The sequence below is a fragment of the Talpa occidentalis genome, unplaced genomic scaffold, assembly GCF_014898055.3.
Source record: "Talpa occidentalis isolate TD23 unplaced genomic scaffold, MPIMG_talOcc4v2.1 talOcc4.3, whole genome shotgun sequence".
Classification (NCBI taxonomy): domain Eukaryota; kingdom Metazoa; phylum Chordata; class Mammalia; order Eulipotyphla; family Talpidae; genus Talpa; species Talpa occidentalis.
The window spans coordinates 143307138-143333598 of NW_023603184.1; the positions used below are offsets into that span (position 1 = coordinate 143307138).

The 26461-nt window shown below is 39.5% G+C and overlaps 1 long non-coding RNA gene across 2 annotated transcripts in view; it reads right to left on the reverse strand.

Moving 5' to 3' along the window:
* The window catches only part of LOC119254867 (uncharacterized), a 324898-nt gene that overhangs the window by 69126 nt on the left and 229311 nt on the right, over positions 1–26461 (reverse strand). For both annotated transcript variants that reach the window (XR_005127396.2, XR_008553669.1), the window contains one exon: positions 15075–15145. This is a non-coding gene — a long non-coding RNA (uncharacterized LOC119254867). The remainder of the gene's footprint in view (positions 1–15074; positions 15146–26461) is intronic.

The window sequence follows — 26461 nt, forward strand, 5'->3', positions numbered from 1 at the left end:
AAATGTTGTCTCCAAGTTTAGAATCTAGTCTCTGGATCAGATCATCTGCACTGGAGTCGGATAGACACTTCTTCCTACCTCTTTAACTTTGACCAAGTTCTTCGGGCATCCATTTCCATAGGAGATTCTAGAGTATCTCATTAATCCTGTTCAGAGGCTAAAGTAAAATGATCCATTAAAAAATATGTAGATCAGTACCTTGCTCATAGTGCAAACTTGGTAAATGTCATTTATTGATTTTTCAAATTTGTAAACCTAAGTAAGTTCAAGAAACAAATGCCATTCTCTATCAAGACCTGGTATATTTTCTCTCACTTGTTGCCAATTCAAAAGGGTGTGAAGATGTTAAAACAGTCCCATAGTCCAACCTCATCCATAAGAGGAGGAGACAGAAGATGGAAAACAGGAGCCGGAGGGGAGGACAGGAAAAGAAGTGCCTTTGTGATTTGTAAAATCGCATGTAGAGATACATTGTTATAAACCAGAATGAAAAAAGGCTTCAGAAAATGAAATCACAACTGCTGAGACAGTATCATTGACAACAGAAAAGATCCAATGCCCAAAACTCAACATGGCAGATGAAATTATATTTTTCTAGAATACAAAAGATCAACTTGCAAGTTGTCTCTGGTGACTTCACATTTGTAGGTCTTAGTCTTGCCATTTGAAAGTCAGCAGACTCACTAGCAATTTTTAAGTAATTGAATTGTCCACATTGTGTATGATTTCATGAAATAATATTATATATGATGAAAAGGGCATCCTTGGTGGTGCAAGGGGTTAAGATGCAACCTACGAAGCTATCCACAGCCACCGCAGCATGAGTTTGATCCCCGGCCAGGGAGCAACCTACATGGCGCAGCAGACCTCTCCTGTCTCGCCCGCTGCTCCCCTCAGCAGTGTATTTCAGTCAGTCTGCCTGTTCTGTTCCCCACTCTGTTTCTGGTGAATCCTCTCACCCCCCATACCTCTGGCCTGTACCCCAGCTCTAGTATGCATAAATAAATCTTTTAAAAATATGATAAAAATACAATAAAAGCAGATAAATGGGGCCTCCCCGGTGGCGCAGCGGTTGAGCGCTGGGTTGCGAAGCTGCCCGCAGCCTCTGCGGCGCTGGTTCGATCCCCGGCTGCTCCCCGGCCACCGGAGGAGGGTCCCACATGGCGCACAGACCTCTCCTGCCGCCCGCTGCTCCCCTCAGCAGTGTATTTCGGTCCTTCTGCCTGCTCTGCTCCCCGCTCTGGCTCTGGTGAATTCTCTCACCTTCCCGCGCTTGACTGACTGTACCCAGTGCATGTATAACAACAAACAAATAATAAATAAATAAAACATGCCTCTATAAAAAAAAAAAAAAAAAAAAAAAGCAGATAAATGGAGCACCTTTAGGAACATCCATACTAAAATGGGGTTTTACTTATGGATATGCAAAAAATAAGTAATTTTCTTTCTACCTGTATAAAGATCACTAAGGATAAGAGAAGCACTAATTTAAACAAAAAGTATCATAAAGGAAAAATAGCAAGGAATGTTTTCCATGTCACATGGGAATGAAAAAAAATACTCAAATTTTATATCTGAAAATAAAATCTATACATAACACTCAAATCAATTGAGTTATTGCAAATGTGCTTATGATACTCTAAAATAGATACATTCTCACTGCAACGAAATCCATTTGGAAAGTGTGGAAGGAAGGAAGATGGTTTCTTAGAGTTCTGAACTAAAGGAATTAAAGATCAAATAGTAAACCATTAAAAATTTTGACTTGCAGTGATTAGAAATGGTATGAGTTGAGACATCCTTATGTCTCTGTGAAAATACTTTCATTCTGAATGTAAAATGCATACAAAAAAGTAAAATCACCTATTGTTTCACAGATAATCACGAGTAGCACTTCTGTGTATATTCTGCAGTTAATTTATTCTCTCCTCTCCCTACCTTTATCTCTCTCTTGTAAGTTGTTTTATTTTTCATGCAATGTTTCCATTAAAACTACATTATTAACTTACGGAGGTAAGTATATTTGAAGTAAGGATATTTCAGAAAACCTGAGTAAAAGAATAACTGGGTACAGTACTACGCTGGAATTAAGACGCAAACATCAGAAACCCATTGTCTCCACCACTTTCTTTTCTCTCTGGGGTCCTTTAGACACATGTCTTCTTTCTGCACGTCTACATTTTTATTTTTCATTTATGCATAAAAGAACTGGGGTACAGGCCAGAGGTATGTGGGGGTGAGAGGATTCACCAGAGACAGAGTGGGCAACAGAACAGGCAGACTGACTGAAATACACTGCTGAGGGGAGCAGCGGGTGAGACAGGAGAGGTCTGCTGCACCATGTGGGTAGCTCCCTGGCCGGCTGGGAATTGAACACATGCTGCAGAGGCTCTGGATGGCTTCACAGCACTGCGCTCAACCTGCTGCACCACCAGGGAGGCCCATCTACATTTTTAAAGTTCCTCTCACTGCTTTTGCTTCCGTACAGTTCCAGAGTTTAAATACTCAGTTCTTGTAACTATCTCAGATAAAACTAGCACCTCTTTATCTCACTTCCAAATTCTTGAGAGAATGTTGGCTCCATTTGTGTCGGGGCTTCACTCGTGGCCTACGGTAGTCTCCCTGCAGTAGAAAGGGCCAAGTGGATTTGGCACACACACCAGCATTAGCCCACTGCACTTGCACCACAAGGGAGGCCAATCAACTTTATTTTTAACTTAATTTCTCTACTGAGGTAACATGGGAAAGGTGTGTTTAAATCTCATTTCATTGGAAGCTTTCTTATTACTGAGTTTTGAAAGTTCTTTACAGATTCTGAACAGAAGTTCAGAAGTTCTTAATTTGATAAAGTTCAATTTTTCAATTTTTCTTTATCCCTAGTGCTTTTGTTCTTGAATCTAAAAAAATATTTGCCTAAGTTAAGGTCACAAAGATTTTCTCATGGATTTTCCTGCACATTCATAATTTTTAGCTTTATACTTAGTTCTATAATGCATTAGGAATTTCTTTTTAATACTGAAAGGTTCTTGATTTTGTTTCAGGCATTGGTTTTGCTTTGTATATAGGTAGCCAGTGGTTTTATCACCGTTTTTTGATTTGCTAAACTTAAAATATTTTCATATCAATGTTCATATTGAATACTGGTCTCTAGTTCTCTTTTAATGTCTTTATTTGGTTTTGATATTAGGCAAATGCTGGCTTCCTAAAATAAGTTGGAAAGTATCTCTCTTTAACCTTTTGGAAGAGCTTATGTGTAACTGGCATAACTTCTTCTTAGAATGTCAGCAAGAATTCACCATTATTGTCATCTGGCTCTGAGGCTTCCTTTGTGGTAGTTTGTTAGCCACAAATTCAGTTTCTTCAATAAATACAGGCTACTTGCATTTTCTGTATTTATCTATCACCTTTATGTTTGTGTTCATGGGGAGGTCTAGTCTTTCAAAGATTTTTTCCATTTTACCTAAGTTGTAGAATTGACAAATTTGTTTATTATATTTCCTCACCATCCTTTCCCCATCCATGCAGATTCTGTAGTATTTTCCCCTCTGTCATTCTGATACTGTCAATTTGAGTCTTACCAATTTTTCTTCATGGGCCTGACTAAAGATTTATACATTTTAGTGATTTGCTCAGATAATCAGCTCTTGATTTCATTGGTTTTCCTTACTGCTATTGTTCATAATTCATTGGCTTCTGTTCTTCATGATTTCCTTTGTTCTGCTTACTTAGGGCTTAATTTGCTCTTAATTTTCTTGTTTTTAAAGATGCTATATATTTCCTTTTTTTTTTTTCATTGTATAAATTCCCCTCTAAGAAAATTTGTAACTGCACAACGCTTTTTTTTTAAGATTTATTTATTTATGCATACAAGTGCTGGGGTACAGGCCAGAGATGCAGGGGGTGACATGATTCACCAAAGACAGAGCGGGGAGTGGAACAGACAGAATTGCCGAAATACACTGCTTAGGGGAGCAGCAGGCGAGACAGGAGAGGTCTGCTGCACCATGTGAGTTGCTCCCTGGCTGGCCGGGGATCGAACTCATACTGTAGAAGCTGTGGATTCTTCATAGTGTGGTGCTTAACTCCTTGCACCACCAGGGAGGCCCCACAACACATTTTTTATATATTATTTTCACTTATAGTCAGCTCAAAATATTTTCTGTTTCCTTTTGATTTAGTCCATAGCTTTGCTATAAGTTATTTAGCCTTTTACTTTTGAAAACTTAAAAAAAAATTCTTGATTGTTCATTTTGTCACAAATTTTACTTCTTAATCTTTATAAACTCCATAGTATACTGTTAGCATTTTAAAACAGGTATATTTTAAACTGATTTTTAATATAAAAAAACCAATGTATGTATACATACAAGTTACTGATACTGGTGGACTTTTTTGTGTGTGTATATCCAGTTATCAATCTCAAATCATTTTCCTTTGGCTTGAAGAACTCTTGGATATTCTTACAGATCTAATGGTGATTAAATTTTTTATCTTTTGGATTATAGAAAAATATCTTATTTTGCCTTTATTTTTGAAAAGTTCCACACAGATCTAAACTTCTTGGCTGCAATTTTATCTTCTTTCAGAACTTTAAAGCTGTTGTTCCACTATTTTCTTGTTTTCATTGTTTTCTAAGAGAAATCATGTGTCATCTTGACCTCTGTTTCTTCATAGGCAATCTATTCCCCTCTCTGTTTTTAAGATTTTTCTCATTACTCACATTCAGCAATTCGATATTGTCTTATGATTGTCTAACTTCTCCTGTGTTTTGTTCATTGAGCTTCTTTTTCACTTCTAAAAAATGTTCTGATTACTTCTTCAAATATTTTGGCACTTTAAGAAACAGCCTTGAAATTTTTTTCTGGGACTCTCAGTTCATTTAGAAATAGTTGTTGAAGTTCACTTCTGAACTCTTCTAGCTGAGACCAAAAGTCCAGCGCTCATATTTCTCTACTACAGGGCACATTTAACAATCCATATTTTATAAGGTTTTTCTGTCCTGACTGTTGAGAACATCAACTCTTAAAGACTTGGTGTAATCCAGGGAAGATTATTACAGATTGTTCTTTCCCTGGCCTAGAGGGTTTACTCACAGACACACACTGATCCATATTCAGCTTAAGTCTCAGAGGAAGATTTCTTTGGCAGATCTCAGGAAATCATTCACTCTCTGCGCCACCCTATCTTCCCCTTGATTCTGTCCTAAGAACGGCAGCCCCATGTCCACCTCAAGCAAACTGGCTTTGCCTGCATTCTCCCCTATAGTGGGACCTGGAAACTCTCCAGGCAGTAAGTTCAACCAATTGTAATTTGAGTCTTACCAGCAAGAAAAGCTTGCATATTTCCCACTTGCCAGCATCTTTGAATTTTACTACTAGCTGTCAAATATCTGAAAACTATTTTTTTCTTATTTTTCCTTGAATAATTCTTTAACACCGGAAGATAAATCTGGTCCCTTTTCATTTGCCAGAAGTAAAAGTCCTGGCATTTACACTTTGCTGTGCCCTCCAGACTCCGTAGCACAGAAACTAAGGAGCTATAACAATTGGCTATACGCTCCTCTGCTGTGTAAATGAGGCCACACACAAAAATACATTTCTTTTCATGAAAACATTTTGTTACTGTCAAAAAAGTTTAGTGACCAAAAACATTGGATTCAGTAAGTCTTGTAAACATTCTTCATGATGAACATCCATTTGGATTTTAGTGAAATCTTTGTTTCCCCAGGCTGGATATTAAAAAATGAGATTCTGTGGTCATTTGCAATTCAAATACAATTAATATTACTTACAGGTATGAACAATGAAATTATTTGAATTGAATGAATCAAATGTAATCTTTTATGAGGGCAAAGCAACAAATCTACAGAGAAAATTAGCTCAAATATGAGCACAAATATTGTCTTTGCCTATGAATCTCTTACATGTATGTGAGATTTCATTTACGAGTGCCTCTAAGTGTTTCAGTATAATCAAGAGAATTCATTTTTCAAATGCTGGAAAACACCGACTCACCAATGGTTTTCTAGTGTGTTTTTCCTCTTTTGATCAATAGCTTTCTGACTAACTGCTAAATTAAATTTGTTTAGTAGATGATTATGGAGCTTTGCAACTTTTGTTCATGAATTTTTTAGTTCATTTATTGCAAGATAAATTTGAGGACGAGACGCCAAGCTTTAGAGAGGGGGAAAAACAACAGTTTGTTCTAAATCAGGCACATCCTGAAGGTAGCTTGGGCCTGTTGAAAATAGGTCTGATATTCATTTTTGATTCTGAAATATAACAGTACTCACACACAAACCTCTTTTATCTACCTCAAAAGTTTAGTTATACCAACTTTTTTCCAGCTGTCTATTTACAAAAGTTTTCCAGAACTAATGGCAACAACAATTCCATGTTTAGTGGGTGCTGAGTTTACGTAGGCCCATTTATGTGAACACTATTGATGATTCAGACGTATGTAACAGATTAACAGACAATCAACAGACCATCACAAACATAAAAGCTATAAAGCAATTCAAGTGAATTAGTAGAAATTATCCATTAAGATATAATATTATCTACAAAACCAGAGGTTACTTGGAAATTGTAATGTTACCTAGAGCATCCATTTCAATTTAGAAAAGTAAGAACTGGGAGAGCTGTAAGAGATACTTAATGAATCTTAACTAGTTAATTATGCCATTCATGGTGGGTAAGGCTGACATAAAATGTGTGCCCTCAAAAGCACCTGGTACCATGTGTTCTGTGTCTTCCTGTTTCCCTGCTAGAACTGTATAGCCAATGTAAATAATGCCTCTTTCAAAAAAATATGGACAGACCTGGGGATATTTATTACCCACCTCAAGGATATAGAAAACACTTAATGATAACATTTCTGCTGGCTGGTGTAGCACAATTGTATACTCACACCTACTATCTTTTTTCTGTATCACAGGGATTACTTAATCACATAGTATTCATATCCAAGGAAATTAGCTATTTTAAAGTATGAAGCCCACGGGGCCTCCCCTGGTGGCGCAGTGGTTGAGAGCTGGGTTGCGAGGCTGCCTGCAACCTCTGCAGTGCCAGTTCAATCCCCCGCATCCGGTGAGTGTCCCACAAAAAAATAAAAAAATAAAGTATGAAGCCCACAACTTTAAGCAAAAGTTTTATTTATTGTTTCTGTAAAATAATATTGGAGGTCAGATCAATTCTCTCGCACAGTTTTAATTTATACATATACTTTTATATGTGTGTATAGATAACTATTAAAAATCTAATGAATAACTTTCAGGGAAAACTCAGAAAATATGACTCAGACAGTGAGCTGTTTAATTCAAATAACGTAAGGCCCATCAAGACTATAAATTACAATGGCAGAAAATTGGCAGTCTTTAAGTTGTGGGCCTAACATGAGTTGGTATAAATAATTACATGTTGATACAGCCTAACTTAACAAGGCTACTCCTGCAAAGCCATGCCAGAAGTAAAATAAAAGGCTGATATTCTAAGCAATGGTAGGTAGTAATTAATTCACATAAAAATCTACACCACCCCCCCTCCTCTGGCCTATACCTCAGTTCTTATATGTATGAATAAAAATAAATCTTCAAAAAAAATCCACACTGATCACAAATGATCCAGAAATACTCTTCAAGAGTAAACCAGCAGAACAATTTCATGTCAATGCTCTTTCAGACACAGATGGATGATACATTTAATTTTTTTTAATTTTTTTTTTAGAAGTGGGGTATAGGCCAGAGTTGCAGGGGATGAGAAGATTCACCAGAGAGAGAGGGGAGCAGAACAGGCAGATGTACCAAAATACACTGCTGCGGGGAGCAAGCAGGCAAGACAGGAGAGGTCCGCTGCACCATATCAGTTGCTTGCAGCCGGCTGGGGATGGAACTTCCACCACAAAGGCCGCGGACAGCTTCACCAGTGCTGCTCTCAACCCCCTGCGCCACCAGGGAGGCCCTGGATGATACATTTAAAATTGAAAACATGTTTATTCATTCTGGCTGCTCTTGAAATGTATGGAATTTTATGGTGTTATTGACTATTATTAAGTAATTGAAGCATGTGCTAATTTATAACATAAACTATATAACACATATAAATCTACATAATGTATGTGTTACGATGCCGTTGTATATTTTATAGTGCTCTAGAATTTGCAGACCAGTTTCTCATGAATTTTCTCCTTCAATTCCCTTAACAAGTCTACACAGCTAAATCAATTACTGTTAGGCCTGTGGTTCAGTTGAGAGACAGAGACCCTGAGAAGTTGTGCTGACTCCCATGGTCAGGCTCCCAGTAGCACAGGTAAGTGCCAGGATGCAGGTACTTAAACTTATCACTTAACCACAAAGTAAGGTATTTCCAACAGAATAGGTAATATTAGCATATTGTTGTTATTATCTAAAATGCTACCTCCTGGTGGTGCAAGGGGTTCAGACTCAACCTATGAAGCAATCCACAGCCACTGCAGCACCGGTTTGATCCCTGGATGGCCAGGGAGCAACCCACATGGCACAGCAGACCTCTCCTCTCTGGCCTGCTGCTCCCCTCAGCAGTGTAAACTGCCTGTTCTGTTCCCCACTCTGTCTCTGGTGAATCCTCTCACCCCCACAGCTCTGGCCTGTGCCCGAAGTTCTTATATGTATAAATAAATAAATCTTTAAAAAAAAAATGCTACCTCCTTACTGAATGACAAGAAGGAAGCAGAGCCTGCTTTTGTGAATGGTTTTGATGGAGGCCCTGTTAGAAGTAATTGGTTATTATGATGCATCATGACAATTTGAAAACTGAAATTAGGAAAAAAAAAACACTGCTCTTGGGTAAGTATTGTTTATTCTGCAAGAAAAAATTTTTTTTACCAAAATCAGATTTAGCTTTCAATCCAGGTGTAAAAAAGATAAAAACCATCAATGGGCAACTTCTGAAATAACCTTGTGTATTTTTTTAATGATGCCACTTTATAAGCTGACTTCTACAGCAGAAAGGGCAAAACAATTTGGTCAGACAATCATGATATGTCCTTTGTTTCCTTGGCTGCACTTGGCCATTTGAATTTGCCTGTGTTTTATATACAGACAACACCAGACGTGCACCAGACATAACCTCCTGACACTATATATTTGCCAGAAAAATGCAAATTGAAGGCCTGAAATCTAATATGCAATCAATCGAAAATAACTGTGTCAGGAGATTTAGCCCAGGCAGCACAGAAGAGAACACCTCCTTTTCTTACTCTGTAAGAAGCGAACCTCAGGGCTGATGCCTTGACCCAGCTGCAGGAGAGAGTGTGTTCTGTCCTGATACTAGTGGGGAATATCCAGGCTGTCAACAGGGAACAAAGGATGGTGACCCCAACTTATAACTTACTCTTGAGAAAGACACAAGAGAGATTACTCAGCACTCATCAACAGGGGTGAATGAAAAGGTTTGGGGAGATTTAAAATTAAAACTTGAAACTTTCATAAAATACCTGCCTGAGAGTTGTAGAAGGCACCCACACCTAGAAACCCGTAGAAGTGCTGCTTGTGCTGGAATTAAAATCTAGGGGTTAGGGGTCTCCCTTGTGGCCCAAAAGTTAAGACGCAGCTCTATGAAGCTAGCCACAGTCACAGCAGCACGAATTCGATCCCCGGCCAGGGAAGTGACCAACACGGTGCAGCAGACCTCTCCTATCTCACCCACTTCTCCCCTCAACAGTTTATTTCAGTAGATCTTCCTGTTCTGCGCCCCACTGTTTCTGGTGAGTCCTCTCACCCCCTGCAACTCTGGCCTGCACCCCAGCTCTTGTATGCATGGATAAATAAATCTTTTAAAAAAATAAAATATAGGGGCTAAAAAGGGAGGATTAGAATAAAGCAGCATTTCTCAAAGCCTGAGACTGGTTCCATTGCTGGAAGGTTATTTTAAGTGATATCAAGAAAGTCTTTATTGTTTTTATTTTACTTGTTCAAAAATTGATTATGCATTTAATGAATACATATTAAAATATAATGTGCACGTTTAAGTGTAGGGGTTGTCAGGATAAAATAATATTAAACTGAATTTAAAAGATTATGGGAGGAAAACAGTAAGAAAATCATGGTGAAGATGACACATAGATACAAAGTAAAGGTGGTACTGGAAGGACGAGGTTGTGCTGGCACTCACAGGACAGATGGCATTACCATTAAAGCCACTGCTCCTTCTTCCACTTGTATCTTTTCTCTAGAAATATATATAAAAGACCCTCTTTACCTTGATTCACCTTGCATCAGGCTATTACCCCACTGACTGCACCAGCACCAATGTTCATGTTTCAAATTTTACCCTCTATTTTTATCCCTCACTTCCACTAGAATGAAACTCCCAGAATTCTGTTATTAAATCCCCAGATTTAGTGCCTAGCATTTAGGTGGGCACTTAATAATAGAAGAAAGAACCAATAACCTGTCCCTATCTACCTCTGAACTTCCGCTTGATACCTGATCCATAGAAGTCTAATGTGGCATTTAAAATTAAAAAAAAAATTACAACAAAGATTCCAGAATTTGAAAATTCTAGAATTACTTAGAGGGTATGTAGTGTTTTCAACAGCCCCTTCTGCATTGTATAGCCATGAGATTTAGGAAATAAGACATTTATCTTTCCTGGCTTTTTTAGAGAAGTTTTCCAGATCCATGTCCTCAAATTAGCTTTTATGCAACAGTAATACAACACCCCCCATTGGGGTAACATTTAGTAGGTGCTAACAAACAAACAAAATATAAAGAGTGTATATTCTCTTATCTAAGTCCACAACACTTCCCCAATACTATAGAGATGATTAGTAATTTACGTGTATGAAAGGAAGACACAGGACATGGAATGCATTAGTGATCGCCACATGGGCAGGAGTCTGTCGGCTGTCCAGAGAGCCCTGTTCTTATTGTTATCTTATTTGGGAAGCTTCTTTCTCTAGTTCTGGACTATGGTGGAGGATCATGGTGCCTTGGTGGTGGGTGTGGTGTGATAACGTACACCTCCAGTTCATATACAGTGTTGTAAGCCAAAGCCACCTCAATAAAAAGAAGGGAGGAAGGGAAGGAACAGTCAACGATTGTTGACTTGACAAAAGCACACTGTAAATCAAATCACTGAGACCACCTGCCTTGAGCAAATGTCAGGCTGACATCTGAGAATGTCACCTAAAGAGAGGCAGCAAGTGCTGCACAACCTCCATGATTCATGTTGACTGTAGCATCTGACTCGTTGCTTTCATCTAAAATTCTCCTCTAAAATCAGAAGTTGGAACCATGGCAATCAGGGAAACGCCTGCCAAGACCACCAGGAGCTATGTTCAGGTGCTTCATCACCCCATCACACATGACCCTGGTCGGGGTCACCGGCCACCTCTGGCCAACGAAAGCGGGGAGCAAATTTAGGGAGCATGTTAACCTATACTACACTGCAATGGAATTCCTGCTGTGATTTTTGATTGATTTTGAGTTTGCTTGAGATTTATTCTGCTCCTTCTTTCTTCTTTCCTCCTTCTTCCCTCCTGCTTCTCTCCTTTCCTCCCTTTTTGTCTTTCCCTCCCATCTGTCCGTTTCCTTTCCCTTCATATCTGTTTATTTCTTTTCTTCATTCTTTATTTCTCTTTTATAGCAAAGTTGACTTTAGTGAAATAGGCTTTGAGATGTGTTAATTAATACTTCATGAAATTAAGGATACTATTTAAAGGCCCAGAAACATACCCAGAAAATCCTACTATATTTTATTAGAGTAGAAAGAGCTTGTTTTGGAAGCTACTTAGTTGCATGTTAAGCATCAATTTAAAAGCAAATTATTTGCCTCATAGATTATCATAAGCCTAAATGTAAGCATCTCTCTAGATGACATGTACATATCTCAAAAAATATAAAAATGAATGTGTATTGTAAAATTTATATAAAATTATATAGAAATGAGAAAATTTGTATTAAAGTAGGTATATGTATGGTCCTTACTAAGTGTTTAAAAAAATCAAAATTATTACTTGTTTCCAATGACAAATAAGTAGTTAGGAATTAGAGCTTTGAAAAATGCTACCAAAGCATGTTCTCATTAACACTCTAGCTCCTGTTAAATTCTATAGGAGTTAAACATGAAAATTGACAGTAGAACATATCCATGGAGCATTCTTATAAATAGTAAAAGTGCCAAAGAGTAAATAGGAACTCTGCTATTTTTTAATATATTGGAGAAATTTGTTATTCCCCCATCACCACAGAATCTAGCGATAGTCAGTGCTTAATGAAAAAGATGAGTCTATGTGTTATATTAAGAAAGGAATTTTGTACTAGCATGTACTGTGGAGGAAATAAAGAAATTACTTTCAGGAAGTGAAATCAAGAACAGATTAATTCTGGCACAGATATACTTGTTGGCACTGGGTATAATACAAGTATTGTATATTTCCTTCAAAATGCTAGTATTTTACCAGATAAATGAATGTCATTTTTAAAAGGCCAACTGCATTGAGAAAATTAATAAACATCAGAAAGCAAGTGTTTATCTGGTCATTGATTTTAAAACTCATGCAGTTAACATGCATTTGCCTGTTAAGGTTGTGCTTAACTGTTTTATAAGTTGAAATGGGCAATTATCAGCCACACATACGGTGAAGTTTAGTAGAATGTCTATTGTGTCTATTGTCAAGGTAACGCCAGTCTTGATTAATTATTTAGTCACATAGACAATAGAGGGCAAGCTCAGCTATCCAAACTGCAAAATCATAGATTTGGCCTATGGCATTTACATGGTTCCAAGGCAGAATTAAATCTTATTCTCTATAACAAATTATATCATTATTATTTTTTAAAGATTTATTTATTTATGCATACAAGCTGGGGTACAGGCCAGAGATGTGGGGGGTGAGAGGATTCACCAGAGACAGAGTGGGGAACAGAACAGGCAGATCGACTGAAACACACTGCTGAGGGGAGCAGCAGGTGAGGCAGGTGAGGTCTGCTGTGCCACGTGGGTTGCTCCCTGGCTGGCCACCAGCAGGGGATCAAATTCGTGCTGCAAAGGATTCAGAATGCTTCATAATGCATTGCTTTATGCATGAGCCACGAGGGAGGCCCCTAAATTATAGTATTGATTGATTTCTTACCTATCATTTAGTGCCTTATTCAAATCTATCTCACTTCTGACTTCAAACATTTGCAAGCATCTACGTAATACGATGTGTAGGACGCTAACTTGCTGTATGTCACACAGACACCAATTCCATACTGGTCATATTTTCATAAAAATTTCTTAATCGGGCCTCCCCAGTGGCGCAGCGATCGAGCACTGGGCTGCAAAGCTGCCTGCAACCTCTGTAGCGCCGGTTCGATCCTGGCCGCCAGCGAGGGTCCCACATGGTGCGCAGACCTCTCCTGCCGCCCACTGCTCCCCTCAGCAGTGCACTTCGGTCCTTCTGCCTGCTCTGCTCCCCGCTCTGGCTCTGGTGAATTTTCTCACCCTCCCGCACTTCTGACTGTGCCCAGTGCTTGTATAAATAAATAAATAAATCTTTAAAAAAAAAAAAAAACTTTCTTAATCACATGGTAGCTTAAAAAAGTTTGCATAGGGATAATTACATTTTAAGGTTGTGCTTTTAATGAAATATCCTTATTAACTCATTTTAATTCCCTAATTTAATGTGGTATGGGAAAAATATAAGTAAGCATCATACTAGAAATGAGTGAACTAAACTCTTTCTGTTAAGGTAACTGGAATAGACTTTAAAGAGGAGTGACAAGTTGGGAACCATCTTTCCGCAATATATGGAAGAAAGGAGGTGTCCTGAGTATTCTCTGAGGCACACTCATCCATTCCAGCTCCAGGGGATCCAGTGGTCTCTACTCTTCTCTACACTGCTCTGCACTTGTCCTCTGATTTTGTGTTGGATTAGCCAATGTTAGGCATTTCTAGAGATTGAAGGACAGTACGTGGGAAAGGATGAAAGAATTAACCCTCCATGCATGCCCTAAACCTGGTCCCTTCCAGTCTTTTTGTTCCCCAGCAGATTTGTTTTCTTCCATGTCTTAAGTGTCCAGTGAGAGCCCCTCCTTGTGTGGGTTTAACTCACACTAGTGGGTAGGGACCTTCCCCTCCAATGACAAGGATGATACAGCTTCCCTCTGGGGCTAGTTTGTCAGTAGTCCTGGTTTTCATTTCCTTACCCTGCACACACCTCTGTAATTTGAATCCTTTTAGATCCTTCTTTGCTAAACTCTTTTTTGATGATGAGATTTGTTTAAAACAACCTTCACAAAAAAACAGAAGTGTTGTTTGCAAGATCTACAACACTGTAAACAAAGAAACGATCTAAGCAAGGAGACCCCATTGAGCCTCAATGGGGCTCTTCACTATTAGCTCTTCAAGCTGTGTCCTGTGAATCTTAAACATTTGGTGACCATGGTTTACATTTGAAATCTGATAAAACCTAATAATACTCTCCCCCCAGAAATGCACACACAAACACACACAGAAGAATTTTTGTTAGAATTTTAAGAGTTTCACAGATGCCCTTTATCATCTATGAGCTTTGACTCACCGCCAAATAAATAATCACTACTCAGACTAAAATTAGCATATTCTTTGCTATTTCTCTCAGCAGTTCAGGCATTCTGTCCCCCAGCTCTGAGAACTGCTCAGAATTAAAGTTGTCAAAATTAATATTACATTCTTCTAGTTTTTTTTTTTTTTTATTACTATTAAACACCAGGGTAGAGGCTTAGGGTGGAGAAGAAAGGAGGGGGTAAGATGGTGGGGGTGAGAGAGAGGGAAGAAATGCATGAACAACTGGGGAGCTGGAAGGAGAGGGCTGTGTATGAGAAAGAAAAGAGATGTGATATGTGAGAGAAAGTGTGTGAGAGAGAAAGAAAACTATACTGAAGATAAATTAAAAATTGTGAGTGTGAGAGAATTCTGTGTGCTTATACGAAAGTCCCATTCTTGAATGATATGTACTGAAAGATTTTCTTGTTCTTTACAATCAATTATCATAATTCGTAAGTTAGATCATTCTTAAGTTACATACTATGTGCATGAAAATGAATTTAGAGGATCACAAATCCAACTTACCAATGTGGATGCTGATCTGGTTGTCAATCACCCCAGTTAATCCAGGAATAAGGTTCTAGGGTTTTCATTCACTAAAACCAGAAAAACAAGGATGAATTGGTCATCCAAATAGGCAGATGCCCCTGGTCATTCTTAACTAATGCAGCATGACTCAAATAACTAGCTCTACCAGCATAATTAAGTCAAACAAAAGCTAAAGAAAAATAACAAGTAAGAACAGCTAAAATGCCATTGTAAATTTTCCTTGCGCCAGGCAGAGAGATGGCACTTTCACACGGACTATCACTTTCATATCTAACCTCATAATAGAAATAATATTATTATTACATGTTACAGATAAGATTCAGTAAGATTTGATCAAGGTCTCAGAGTGAACCAAGGGGAACAATGAAGATTCAAACACAGTATGTCTGCCTCCTGGGCTCACATTTTTAACCACAGCACAAATATTCATTTGAAAACTGTTGAAAAAGATCAATTTTAAGCTCAAGAATGCAAAGTGTGCACTATTTTCCCTGCCCTAATCATTCTCATTCCAAACTGCTAATGAGTTAAGGTACAGAGATACCAAGAGGGGAATGAGCAACATGGAAATTGAGACAGCTTCTGAAACTGAGAAAACAAGTTTTAAATGTCTATGACCAATGCATTTGTAAAACAATAAATTAAATCTGTGAGAAGAAATCCACGTGCTAAGGATGAGACAAAGGGGATTAAATAGTTCAGATAGGGTCTTAACAAATTTCACAATAAAATTTCTCTAAAAACACATTTCATCTTCTCATTCTTATTAGCAGGACATATTCAAAGAAATCAATCTTAGCAACCTTTTCGGAAAAGTATTTACATTAAAAAAATATTACAAGTCTGCCCATGTTAGCATTCTTGGCTAGTATTGCTTGAAAATATAATCACTGTCCTATTACAAATCCAAAATATTTTTTAATCTTATCTTTTTTTAAAGATTTATTTATTTGTTTATACAAACACTGGGTACAGTAAGAAGTGTGGGAGGGTGAGAGAATTCACCAGAGCCAGAGCAGGGAACAGAACAGGCAGACTGATGAAATACACTGCTGAGGGGAGCAGCAGGTGCGGCAGGAGACGTCTGCACGCCATGTGGGACCCTCACCGGTGGCCGGGGATCAAACCAGCACTGCAGAGGCTGCCGGCAGCTTCACAGCCCAGCGCTCAACACTGCGCCACTAGGGGAAGCCCAAAAATATTTTAAAAAAAATTTTGTGACCACATGAGGATAGGGAGGTTAGTGCTGAGGATGGGATAGTTTCAAAAATGAAGACAAAGGTATTCACCTCTATGGAGACAGTAAAGGGTATCATATTTCTTTCTAGTTAATTCTCCCCCTTTTTTTTTTCCAACTAAACACAGCATGAGTCTCAAGTATATTTTGAAAGACATGTTATTAGTGTTCAAGCACAAATTGAACAACCATTTATCGGGCTGCTATAGAGTTGATTTTACAACAAGTAAGAGTTTGGGTTGATAACTACTAATAACCTTTCCAATTAGACTTTCTCTAGGTAGGCACATTTCTAAACTTACACAAACTCTAAATTTTAAAAATGTCATTTCCAATTCTATATCTGGTTTAATTCCAGAATGAAACCCTCCTGGCATTTATGAATCAGGCTAGGGCATTCCATTTATTTCTACAGCAGCATTTGCATTGTTGGAAAGATTTGGGAAATCGGTGAGATGAGTAGCTGTTTCCTCTCCTCACCACCCCCCAAATAAAACATAATGTTTCCTTTAAAGTAAAGCCAACCAAAAGGAGACACCATCTGCAAAATTTTAAAATCAGGTATTCATCATTGCAATTTAAAAAGTATAAGGCAATCCAGATGGATGATTCATCAGCACAGCATCACTAAAAGCAATCTGGTCTAATATTGAATACACCTGTTGGAGGAGGAAGCAGGGAGAGGTGGGAGTGGGAGAATTTATCTTCCAATATTATCCAGAAATATTGCAGTGAAAATATTTGGTTACTTCTTTCCATATACTCCAAATTGACTGAGGACAGATGGCTCAGTTCTATTTTACTTCTCTTTGTAGGATGTGCCCACACTGGACAATGCCAGACTGACCAATGTAGCTACAATAGTTCAGGCAAAAGGTATGATTCAATTAAAAAAACAATCAAAACAAAGGACTAAAATAGTTTTGGCTTAATCATTCAAAGATCACACTCATCAATCACCTAGTGGTATCAACCGTTTATGCATGCAAACATAGCTTTTATTTTAAAAATTGTCAAAGAGAATTGAGTTTACAGAGGGAAAAGGAGTTTAAGATGAGCAAAGAGTAGCATTTTAGGCATAGGAGGTGGGAAGGAGGAATTGATTTTAACTTGCAGACATGATTTGATTCCCCACTCAGCAGTTCTCATGCCTTCTCCCTACCCCTATGTAGGGTAAGGACAAATGTCAGGCTTTTCTGCCCTCCCTCCATCAGGATAGATGATGGATCCTTGAGGTCCTGAATGCATGCCTGATGGCGGGCACCTGGAATAGGGTGTGGGCATAGGTAGATGGGATTCACCTGGGCTAAGACTGCTTTTAAGGGCGGCGTCACGGGGACACCAGCAGCAGCAGAAGCCGAGAAGAAGCAGAAGAAGCCGAAAGAGAAGAAGCCCAAAGCAGAAGCAGAGAAGGCCAGAGAGGCCAGATAGAGTGAAGATTTGCTGGGGGCTGAGAGGACTGCCAGCCTCCTAGCCCCCCAGCACCCCTGCCTGCCATATGCCTGGTGAACCCCAATAAAAGACCTGCAAAAACCCACTAAGGACTCTGACTCCTCCTTTACCCGGTCTGCATGGGATCAGAAAACCTGCACTGTGGCCAGTCCTGCCCCTACACCCTATTACATGGAAAGTAAAAGAGAAAAGAGGGCAGGGATAAGGAGGCAGAGAGGGCAGGTGCTTCAAGAAAGGAGACATAACCTTGGAGCTTTTCCTGGAACTCCCCCAGCATGGAAGGCGGAGAACTGCATCTCCGCCCGGGGCAGAGGCTTCTCAGCCTGGTGTGCCTTCTACATCACTGCCTGCCCTTCGCTTACCACTGACACTGTCTGAAGGGGGAGGTCCTATGTCCCTCGAAGTCACAGCTGTAAAGCAGTGTTACCTCAATAAAATAAAAATGAAACAAAAGCTCTCCTCCTTCCAGAATCTACTAAGCTACCATGGTGTTCCTACTCCCCTCCCCCCTGCTCCCACCTCAACCTCCACTTGAGTAGGGATGACCCATGAGATTCCAAAGATTCAGATTCCCAGGTTTGTTCTTGATAATCCATTAAAATGTAATCTACTTGCATTTCCCTCTTCTTCCTGTGCATAATATTCTTGCTAAAATTCTATACTTCCAGGGAGATCTTCTCTGACTGATCTATTGAAATAGCAGCACCCACTGGGGTTTTCTCTTCTACTTTCCTTTTCCAGAACTTAACCAAACACACCTTGGAGGTGACTGATTTTACTTACCTATCACCACTCTCCCCCTACCTGGCCATTTCTACATTCATAACCTGTCATTTTCCTGCCTACCCTCTGCTGTGTCTCTGGGCCTGTCAGTAGCAGCTACTCAATATCTACTATTGCAGAAATAATCATTTGCCTTTGCCATAATATCTGGGTCATGCCAGAAATATGCTACTTCGGTTGCCTCCTTTCTTCGAGGGCAACCGATAACAGAATGATCTATTGAGAGTCCTTGTGTGACAGTGAGACAGAGCATGGACTTTGGAGGCTGGAAACCTGGCCTGGTGTCAGGACCTCATCAGACTAAAAGCTGAGCTTTGGGCCTTGAGCTCCAGCCTTCCCTCCTATAAAATGAGAATTAAAGTAATACCCTTTTTCAGAGTTATTGTATCAAATAATTTATGAGAAAAATTATACGTAGCAAAATGTTAAGGAAATACCAATTATTTCTGTTTAACAAGAAAATCTGTCTGGTGCAGCTAAAAGAGTCAGGAGCAGATTGGAGCCTGCAAAGTACATTAAAATGTTTGTATTCATTGCCTATGATTTATGATACTAATTGGCTGGACACCTAAAATAATTTTCTTATGCTCCCAAGGAGTGCTCTTTCTCAAGTCTCTAGGTTTGGAGGTTGAATTATATAATAGCATCTATCTTTTCTACATAATGTTATGATGGACTGAAATAATTATAGCTTTATATGCAGCATGCATTTTTCATATCATATAACCTATTCTTTAGCAAGCACTTTAAAATTGTCAGAAGGAAGTCATTCTTTGGTATGTTTATTGTCACTTGAGAAAAATTGGTGTGGTAAGCTTATTGTCTGGAGAGAAAAGTATTATTTGACTCTATAAAACAGCCCACTTTTCATACCATTGGTATAGCACCTCATTCTAGAAATGTGGTATTTTAATATTGTATGAGCATGAAATGGAAGGGATTTCAGTCACTACTTAAGAATCATGAGTTCAAAAGGACATCTAAGAAGTATTTACGGAACAAAAGGCCTGGAATGAGGAGGAATGTCTGGGTATTTTTTTTTTTTTTTTACAACTTATTTGAAGTCCTCCTGACTTCACTTCTCACTTGATTCAGATTTATTGTGCAGTATTAATTCTAAAGCCAAGTTAAAAAACTCCAGACTGCAGGATGCCTCTGGTATGTTCTTACAGTCTCTACAAACCTTGATCTCACAAATACTGACCTGTCAGAAGGCATCATCTAGGTGTCATTAGGTCAAGACTCTTACTGCCTGTAATTGAAGACTGTTAGGAACTTATAAGGAAAAAAAAGGAGACAGGAGATTCTGCCCAATGTACCAGCCACATGAGCTACACACACACGAACCCTCACCCTGTCTAGACCCCATTTTGGTCGCTGCTTCTCTTTCTTTCACTACCTTGTATGACTCATTTCTCACCTGTATGAAAATAGTAAGACCCAACAACATCCAGAAAATGACTCTGCTATACTTTTATATTATTGGAGTCCATGAGGATTATGGAGGACTCCTCAACCCCTATTGATTCAAGTTATTTAGTCTCAAAATCTTTTTTAATCCACAGTGGTATATACGAACCTCATTTCAAAATCTGAAAAACAATCCCATAATAAGACAGATGTCCAGGACTCTTCCTAATGGATGTATCCCACCCACCCACCTACCTCTCCGCAGCCCCCAGTCCTTGATTTCACTGTCTCAGATGAAACACACCTGAGACTTCCCTGGCATTTAGCACAGAACCTGCCTGGTATAAACCCATTCCTGGCACACTGCCCCATCGCTGCCCTTCTCCTGAAGTGCCTCCATTTAGGAAAACCAACGCAGCTAGATAAACAGCAAGGCTCGTTGTCATAAAGGCGCTCCAGCAAAGCCCCGGCAAGCTGAGATCTGGACGTGCTTGTTCACTGCCTGTATATTCATCAAGAAAACAGATGCAAATGGGAGTTGGAGGGACACAGAGCAATAAAGTTTTCCAATGTGCGGCTCTGCACAGCACTGCAATCATAGGCACCTCGACAGTGACTCATATTTATCTGGGACTCTAATAGAAATTTTTTTCTTTTTCTACCTGTACTGCAAGCCAGATATTGCTACGCCATTCATTTCACCACCCAGGCCTCAGGTCCCTAACTCTGGAGACAAAGGTGACTTCAAGCTTTGACAGGCTCCCCCGTCACTGCCCCACCCTGCCGTGACATCGGACGCTTAGGTCACCAACTCTCTCTTCGCCGCTTCTGTGAAAATCTGCTGACTGTAGGATATTTCTTCTACACTAGGCAGATGAATAAAACAAAATGGATGGAAATAATGAAATAAAGGAGAAAGGAATTGGCAACCAGGAGCTTGGCCAGCAGAAAAGAATTTGCTAGTTAATAAACTGAGGTTGAACATGACAAGTTGAAAAGCGACCTTTACAAGGAGAATCCACAAGAATTCAGGTTTGAAATATTGGGAAATGCAATGACAGAGCGCCTTTGTTTAATGGTAACCTCAATGATTTAGGAAGAACTGTAAGCCCTTGCAAAAGTGGAAGAGGGAATGACTAAAAAGAGCACCTTTTTAATTTTTCTGCAGTAAAATGGATTGTAAAATATCTGTAAGAATGTTCAAAGAAATGAATGAGATGAGACAGACATACATACATGTCTACCTTGAATTTACTTCCATAATCTATAGAATTCAAACATCTTCTAGGAGATCTGCCTACAATTCTACATGGGAGAAAAATCTTAAATACTAAGCCAAGGTGTAGAGTCTAATTTTGAATCACAAAAATGACTCTTCAAACTGCTTCTTTTATATGCAGGTTGCCTGTTGATTTTTCATTTGTGAATTTTATAGATATTTTTCCTACTCTCTTGCATAGTTTATAAAGAAATAAAAGGAGGGGTCTTAGCTGTCCTTTTACCAAATGGAAAAGTCTATGTTAATTAATGACAACCCTACTATTGCATGTACCAAATCACTACATATCCTGGCTCAACCAAGCCTGATATTAGTATCAGAACTAAGGAAACTTGGAACATTTCAGCAGAAAGAAATAGAATCTATAATCCAACACCTTCCTTTCATAGAAGATGAACCTGAGCCCAAGAAGGATAATCATTGCACAACATGTCACTACTTCAGACTCTGATGCATTTAAGCCAAGTGTTTCCATCACAGCTCCTTCAGAGGCCTTGATCACTGACCTCAGGTCCTACCTGTTATACTGATGAAATGAAAAAAAAAAAAAAAAAAAAAAAAAGGAGGGCTTCGCATCTCAGAAATGAAGCTCAATAAGAAACCACTAATCCCATTGATTAATAGATGGAGACAGTAATAGTTTCAGACACAGGAATCTATTTCTTAGGGCTACATAATTAGTCAACTACCTAATAATGGAAGTTGGTGATCTTTTACCCTCCGTTCTTAATTCATTTGCAGAAAATAGAATTCAGTCTCTTCTATGTCCAATGGACCTTGGAAAATGGTCTTAGTTTAAAAAAAGACTCATCTAACTAAGGAGAAAATCAGAATATTTTATTCCATTGATACTGCGAGATGAAGGATTGAAATCCCCAACTTCATAGAGCATCAGGGCAAGGATGATGCATAGTAAACACCTCTCCTACACACGAGATGGTCTGAACTCACTGACTGATATTGCAATGACATAAACTCTTCATTGAATGAACCCACGACCTTCTCTGTATTGTAACACCTGCTCTGTGCTCTCAACGTCCACATCCCCAGGACTCCAGGGCCTCTGCTCTGCTCCCTCCACATTTAAATATCCCCTATGGAAAAAAAATGCAAGATCATTATCATTCATATATTGATGCACTTTTAAATCAGAGTTCTACTTTTCCAAAGAAATTTGCATTTGAAGCCATTTATGTATTTGTCGGAAGAATTATTTTTTTGGTCTCTTAGTAAAACCAGCAACTAGTAGGTAGAAAAGGCATTTGGAAGCACATACAAAGTTTTTCCTGACATCCATGAAATAACACCATCTGGCTGACTTCCTTTGCTGCCTTTAAGTAAGCCAAAATCTTGTCCACACCGTCTGCTTGTTCAGTAACGCACAGTCACGTGGTCTCACACTTGCAAAACACACCTTCCTAGGTGTGGCCAAACCTGAAGGGTCACGTCTCCTCAGCGACCTTCCCAGAATTCCACTCACCAATATGGAATAGGTGACTGATTGACACGGAAGGCTCTGTATGGCTGCACAATTTCACTCAACTTTGTTCTTCTTTATCACTAAGGAGTCTAATTGAGGTGAGGGCCTCAACTCCTAATATAATCACTTTCTATACAACAATGGCTTTGTAGTTTGCAAGTATCAATAGAATGTCTTTCCTGTTATTTGTGCATCACTTTTTAAATGTGTAAAAGTGAATGCCAGAAGCAACTTCTATGACTACTGAGTCTCACAATCTAGTTCCAGCTATGCAACTCATCTATTTACTCATTCCTGCATTCATTCAACAAACCTGTATGACCGGATAAAGAAATTGCATATACACTCAATGGAATAATAGTCAGCTACTTTAAAAAAAGAAAAGGGGCCTCCCCAGTGGCGCAGCAGGTTGAGCCCAACACTGTGAAACTGTCCACAGCCTCTGCAGCGCGGGTCCAATTCCCGCCCGGCCAGGGAGCAGCCCACATGGCACAGCAGACCTCTCCTGCCTCGCCTGCTGCTCCCCTCAGCAGTGTATTTCAGTAGATCCACCTGTTCTGTTCCCCACTCTGTCTCTGGTGAATCCTCTCACCCTCCCATGGCTCTGACCTGTACCCCAGTTCTTGTATAAAAATAAATAAATCTTTAAAAAAATAAAAAAAAGTCAAATTACTGCATTTTGGTACAAAATGGATGGATCTTGTGGTGATTATCTTAAGTAAACTAAGTCAGAAAGTGAAAGACAGTAACCAGAAGGTTCCATTATTTGGGGAATAGAAATAATCAAAGAAAACAAACTTGTCAAGCACAGCAAAAATAATTCTTAGATTCTGTGAAAAATATACTGGTTACCAGAGGGGTTGAGGGGAGCAAGAACAGAGGGAAGGTGATTGGGTATTGGCACTGGAGCTCTGGTGGAGGGTGACCCAAATGGGCATATATGGAAGGGTGATGTACTCCCCAAACTACAGTTATGCAAACCATAAGCAAATTAATAAAATTAATAAAATTTGTGGAAGAAAATAAAATTAAGTAATCTAGAAATTCTGTAATTAAGAATGATGGCAAGATTTTCCTAATGTTATGCCAGCACCTGGGTTCTCTGTCTCCATAAGCTGTAGTTGATTTTGTGGCTAATTAACTGAATGTTTTAGTGATGAAGACAACTTCCCCAAGGGGTTATCACATCGGACAACCAGAGTCAAAAATATATTCAAATAGGGGACTCCCCGGTGGTGCAGTGGTTGAGCGCTGGGTTGCGAAGCTGCCCGCAGCCTCTGCAGCGCCGGTTCGATCCCGGGCTGCTCCCCGGCCACCGGAGGAGGGTCCCGCATGGTGTGCAGACCTCTCCTGCCGCCCGCTGCTCCCCTCAGCAGTGTACTTCGGTCCTTCTGCCTGCTCTGCTCCCCGCTCTGGCTCTGGTGAATTCTCTCACCCTCCCGCACTTCTTAGTGGACCCAGTGCTTGTATAAATAAATAAAAAATAAATCTTTAAAATATATATATATTCAAATAGTGAGAACTGTACAAGTCAATGCAGGCATGCACAGATAAGTGAATTCTCTGTGTTCATAAGTGGACAAGAACTGGGAAGAGGATAGTGGAACAGGTTGGTCCCCAGGGGAAGGGGAAGTTCCAGGTTCCCTGCTGTACCCTAAGGAAGGGGGGAGCTGGGCAGGGAGGAGAGGCAGAGACCTGGAGAGGGAAGGAAGGAAGGAGATGCAGAAGACCTGAGGAGGACAGAGGAGAGGAAGACCCTGCTTGTCCTGAGGAAGGGTGTACAGCTGGCATGAGAGATGTATGCCTAAAAGCAGGGACAGAAGGGATCAGGGACAAAAATAACAGAAAAATGACAAAACTAAACAAAAACAATCAGACAACTATAAATCAAAGACACTTGGCAGGGGAGGGGGAGAGAAAGGGTGGGAAGAACACACGGGATGAAGGTGATAGTGCACCAGGGAATTGGTGCTGGAATATTTTACCCCTGATGTAAAAAAATATGCAAATAAAGAAATTAAATATAAAAAAGGAAAAAAAAAAGAGAAAAGGCAGGGATAAAAGAGGCTAAATTTCAGATGTCCGTTTGTTCTGTTTTGTTTTTGTTCCACCATAACAATTCTCAGTCAGGGGCAATATGACCCACCGAAGAGACACTTAAAAGACTGTATAGAGAGGTTTTTTGCTTGTAACTGGGGTGAAATGGGGGAAGGGAATGTGACTTCCCTCTGTTTGTAGAGACCAGGCATGTCACCCAACCCCTACAATGCACAGGACCACCCCCCATGAGGATCTTGTCTCAAAATGTCAAGAGCACTGCTGTTGAGAAACCCTCATCTCTATTACATTCATTATTTTTTAAACTCTTTTTTTAAAGATTTATTTTATTTTATGCATACAAGAGTTGGGGCACAGACCAGAAGTGTGGGGGGGTAAGAGGATTCACCAGAGACAGAGTGGGGAACAGAACAGGCAGACTGACGAAATACACTGCTGAGGGGAGCAGCAGGCCAGTCAGGAAAGGGCTGCTGCGCCATGAGAGTAGCTCCCTGGCCAGCCAAGGTATAAAACTCGTGCCGCAGTGGCTGAGGATATCTTCATAGGTTGAGTCTTAACCACTTGTGCCACCAGGGAGGCCCTATTACGTTCATTTTTATATAAAAAAAAAAATTGTTCCAGTTGTGGTAACTTGAGTATTTTGTCCATCCAGCATCTTCACCACAGGGTACCCACCACCATGGTCCATTGTGCCTCCTTCCTCTTGGTTTGCAGCCCCCCACCCTCCTTCACTTTGGATGCTTCAGATCTATAGTCAGTTTTCAAGGGTTAGCTTTTAAGTCTGTCTTTCTCTGGTTCTTGATTTGGTTTCCCTGTATTCCACTCATTAATGACACCATCTGTCCTTTGTCCTTCTCCTTCTGACTTATTCCACTTAGCATCATCTTGTGTTCTCATTTGGACAAAGAAAGCAGAACTTGTCAACCTGTGAGGGTGAAGGGACAGACAGCATTGCTTCATGGAGTAGATGAAGGGTCCCCATTTGCTTCATTGTTAAAGTGTTTCCACACAGCATTTCTTGTATAAAAATGACAGTTCTCCAAGGGAATCATTACTAGAGACAACAAACCAAGCAGAAGGACAAACGAGCACAAAGCCATTAATAATATGAGATGCAAGCCAATGATGCTATCACGTTCCCACGGAGACTGCATACGGTTAGGAAAGGCTTAACTGCTCCGTGAGGGTGTTATAATTCTTCCCTAGCTTATTGCCAGCTCCTCAGATTATGTCATAAAAGGGTAAAAAAATAAATCATTATTGCAAATAATCTATATTTGTTTACTATTCATCAGAAGTATGAATAACAGTAAACCTCTTTACTACAGGTTTGTGGATGTGTACGTCCTTCATATCCATCAGAAACACATTTCTCTTCTCTTGGATCTTCTAAATTAAGTTTCAAGGTTGAAACAAAAGCCATAACATTGTCTAAATGTTTGTAAGGGAAATATTTATGAAAATTATAAAGGTATGTGGTAAGTTTTCTATACTTCAATTGAGCTGGTTATATGATACTGCCAGTAGCTGTGATGTGTGTGTGTGTGTGTGATAATACTAAAAGCAACTTTTATATAATTTAAACAGAGATATACTCCAAAGGACTACATAGCATTACATATAAATCAAAATAATATTATAACCCACAAAAAGTCAGGAAAGAG